Genomic DNA, 4342 nt, shown 5'->3' on the forward strand with positions numbered 1-4342 from the left:
ATAAATAAATAAATCCAAAAAAAGAAAGAAAAGAAAAGAAAAAAGAAAAGGAAAGAAAGAAAGAAAGAAAGAAAGAAAGAAAAAAGGAAGGAAGGAAGGAAAGAAAGAAAAAGAAAGAAAAGGAAAGGAAAAAGGAAGGGAAAGGAAAGGAAGAAAAAAGAAACGAAACTCTATGGTCCTGGCCCCCTGCCTTCCTTGTAGTGGGCTCTGTTCACTCTGGCAACCCCTTGTCATGAGTTTGGAACACTGGCCAGCTTCAGCTGGTTATGATAGAAAGGTAGAATGAACTGGGAGAGGGCAAATGAGGGAGCCTGAGGCTGGGGGATTCAGTCTCTATTAGACCAGTTAATTTTTCATTCCAGTGATTCTCATCCCTGGTTGCACCTGGGCAGCTTTTAAAAATACCAAAGCGCGAGCCCCCAACCAGACCAATTACAAAAGAATGTCTGAGGATATAGGTGAGGCATCAGGATTTTTCAAAGCTCCCCAGGTGATTGCACTGGGCAGCCTAGGTGGAGAGTGACATCCTGAGGTTGCATCCTTACTCCAACCAGCATGCCCCCAAAAGTTAGGCGATCTTTGTACAAGAAATTGGGAAAGCGGTTAGGGCGCCTAGGTGCCTCAGTCACTTAAACGTCAGACTCCTGATCTCAGGTCATGTGAGATCCAGTCTGGCCTAGGGCTCGGAGTTGGGCGTGGAGCCTACTTAAGGTTCCCTCTCTCCCTCTACCCCTCCCCCCCCTTGAAAGAAAGAAAGAGAGAGAGAAAGAAAGAAAGAAGAAAAGGAAAGGAAAGAAAAAAGAAAAGAAAAGAAAAAAGAAAGACGGTTGGGAGGGAAAAAGGGAAAGGGCTGGCTGAGTGGATAAAGATTACTTAAAGGCTTAGAAAGAAAGAAAGAAAGAAAGAGAAATTGGGAAAGAGAATGAAGATTGCTGTGTGTTTCAATAGCATTAAAAAACATTTAAAATGTATGTTCCTGAGGGTGGGTTTTTAACTTGGGTGTCCTCTGCCATGTAACAGCTCCTTTACTGAGTCAGGGCATGTATCTGCAGTGCACCCCAACTAGACACCAATGTCCTTGCCACCAGGGAGGCAGTTTGGCCAACTGGTTAATAATGCGGGTTCTAGGGGTGCTTGGGTGGCTCAGTTGGTTAAGCATCCAACTCTTGATTTTGGCTGGGGTCATGATCTTAGGGTCGTGAGATTGAGCCCCACGTCAGGCTCCGCACTCAGCGCGGAGTCTGCTTGAGATTCTTTCTCTCCTTCTCCCTGTGTCCCTCTACCCACTTGCGTGCTCTTGCTCTCTCTCAAATAAATAAAATCTAAAAAAAAGTAAAAATAATAATAATGGGGGTTCTGGACGCTGACTTACTTTCTTACCTAGGGCAAGTTACTGAATCAGTGCAAAGTGCCTGGCAAGTAGTCAACCTTGTAAAAACCTGGAGCTATTATTATTATTATTATTAATTATTATTATTATTATTATATATGGCTTTGTACCTTCATCCTTCCTTGAGCAAAGTAGGTGTCCAATAAAAGTTTGTTTGTTGATGGGCATAGAGTAGCATTCTCCAAGAGAAACATCATGGAAGCCACAGATGTAATTTCAAATTTTCTAGCAGCCATATTTTATTGTATTTACTCATTTGTTTATTTTTTAAGATTTTATTTACGTATTTGACAGAGAGCACAAGCAGGGGGAACAGCAGGCAGAGGCAGAAGCAGGCTCCCTGCTGAGAAGGAAACCCGGCCGTGGGCTGGATTCCAGGACCCTGGGATCATGACCTGAGCAAAAGGCAGATGCTTCACCGACTGAGCCACCCAGGCGCCCCAAGCAGCCGTATTTTAAAAAGTAAAATGAAACAGATGAAATCAATTTCAATAACACAGTTTACTTAACTCAGTACATCCGAATATTGTTTCAACATGTAGTCAGTGTAAGACAGTATTAATAAGTTATTAATGAGCTATTCTATGCTTTTCTCCCCATACTAAGTCTTTGAAATCTGGCGGGGTATTTTACATCTTAATTCAGACCACGCACATCTCACGTGCTCAGCAGCCACGTGCTGGTGACAAGTGGCTGCGTATTGGGACATCAGAGGTTCGTTGTTTCCTGCATGTCCCCACACCGGCAGGTTGTAAGTTTCCATTAAACGTGCTCCTCTGGGTTGGTCCTGAGCTCTGCCCAGGCCTGGTGTTCCGACCTGAGCCCATTTTGAAAAAGGCCCCGGTTTGTAGCCTACTACAGTAAACCCCAATCTGTGTGAACAGCCCTGTGCCTTCGCAAGATCCATTGGGCTCATCCTTGCTTCAGCTCGCCTGCTGACACGGGGAAATTTGTAGCCGTAAAAGGAAAGTTACATACATCCGAATATTATTGTTTCAACATGTAGTCAGTGTAAGACAGTATTAATAAGTTATTAAAATCTGTGTGAACAGCCCTGTGCCTTCGCAAGATCCATTGGGCTCATCCTTGCTTCAGCTCGCCTGCTGACACGGGGAAATTTGTAGCCGTAAAAGGAAAGTTACATTTTCTGTCTGAATTTTTACAAAAAAAAAAAAAAAAAAGGCCGTCTGCCCAGAGGCAGGGCGGGAAGTTCCCAGGAGCCTCTGTACCTGTGAGCCTTCCCACCCAGGCCCCGCCCCAATGGGGGTGGCAGCCCCCGTGGCCCTGGCAGCCGAGCAGCATGAGTCATCGTGGTCACTCGTTAAACCTTCGCTCCAGTCTCAGAGCCGCTTTTGTTTTGCAGTTGAATAGGCAGCCCAGAACAGACACACGCACGCGCACATTCACACGCACACGCAGGGAACCAAGCCGAAGGCGTGGTTCTTAAGCGGAAAAGCGTATTGTTTGCCATAATTACTATCATATCCTTGAACCTGGCCCTCCACTGCTATTCCAGGGCTCTCTGGGTCTGTTAGGGAAGCTGTCTGTGGTTGAGCTTAAGGCAGGAGGTTGGAGAAAAATTCAGATCCTCAGCGAAGAGCAGAGCAAGGCAGGAATTGGTCCTCCTGTGACTGGGGGGATGTCCTCAGCCCCCACGGGAACCTGCTGCTTGAGCCAGAGCACCAGAGCCTCTCCTGGTCCTCCCACCCGGGGGGGAGATTCAGCCTCTGGATGCACAAATGGCCAGCAGTTCTCACCTATGGCTGCCCATTAGAATCACTGGGGCAGCTTTTAAAATGTCTGATGCGCAGGACAAAAATCGGACTGATGAAATCAGACGCTTTCAGGGCCTTTACTCTGACCAGGTGGATTTATAATTTCCGGATTCAGCCGCAAACCTAATCTCTGCCTAGCAGCCCTGCAGTCCTCCCTAGTCAGCTGGGCCCAAGGGCAGTGATTCCACACCTCCCCTGCTCTCAGGGCTCCAGCCTCCTACTTCTGCAAGTCTGGTTGAGAAAGGACAGAAGTGGGAAATTTTCTCCACGGAAATCTTTAGTAAAAGGCGAAAGATTTATGCGATCTGAAGAGAAACCAGAGTATGGGAAATTTTCTCTAGAGACACCAATCCGCACCCATCTTAACATCCTTCCCACCTACTTGAGAGAAAGCAGAGATCAAGACTAACAGAGTCTTAAATGGGAGCCCATCCCTTCCACACCCTTTGTGCTTTGCTTGGTTAGGTTTTCCCCCTGTTGCTCAAACTTTTAGTCTTTCTGTCTTTTCCTTTTCTTCTTATAAGCAGCTTCGTGCCACTACTACCTGCAAAAATCCAAATCCTTCCTCAATTCTGTCTCCCTTTCAGTTTAGTACCTCATCTCTCTCTTTTTTTTTTTTAAAGATTTTATTTATTTATTTGACAGAGAGAGAGAGAGAGCCAGCGAGAGACAGAGCACAAGCAGGGGGAGTGGGAGAGGAAGAAGCAGGCTCCCAGCGGAGGAGCCTGATGTGGGGCTCGGTCCCATAACGCCAGGATCACGCCCTGAGCCGAAGGCAGACGCTTAACGACTGTGCCACCCAGGCGCCCCTAGTACTTCATCTCTTGGCTTCTCTTCCCTGCTGTGCTTCTTGAAGGAGTCCTTATGACAGCTTGTACTTTGTCACCTCCCCTCAACCCACTGCAGGTAACTTCAGCCCCATCACAACACTTGCACACCTCATACTCACTAAGGTCATCGGTGACCTAGATGCTAAATTCTTGGCCTGTTTTCCATCTTCCCCCTCTTTACTCTTTGCCTGTGTTCATCAATTCATCTTCCTTGAAACCCGTCTTTGGTTCCCCACTACTCTTCTCTTTACTGATTTCCATTCATCCCTTGATGGTTTCCTCTTCCTCTGCTCAGCCTTGAGCTTGGCATTCCCCAGTTCCATCCTTGGCCTTCTCTCCATGCAAAT

The 4342-nt window shown here is 46.7% G+C and overlaps 1 pseudogene; it reads right to left on the minus strand.

Moving 5' to 3' along the window:
* Positions 1 to 3427: 3427 nt before the first annotated feature.
* LOC121101114 lies at positions 3428 to 3477 on the minus strand (annotated as a pseudogene).
* Between the last annotated feature and the right edge of the window lie 865 nt (positions 3478 to 4342).

Source organism: Ursus maritimus, unplaced genomic scaffold (assembly GCF_017311325.1).
Source record: "Ursus maritimus isolate PB19 unplaced genomic scaffold, ASM1731132v1 scaffold_6, whole genome shotgun sequence".
Classification (NCBI taxonomy): Eukaryota; Metazoa; Chordata; class Mammalia; order Carnivora; family Ursidae; genus Ursus; species Ursus maritimus.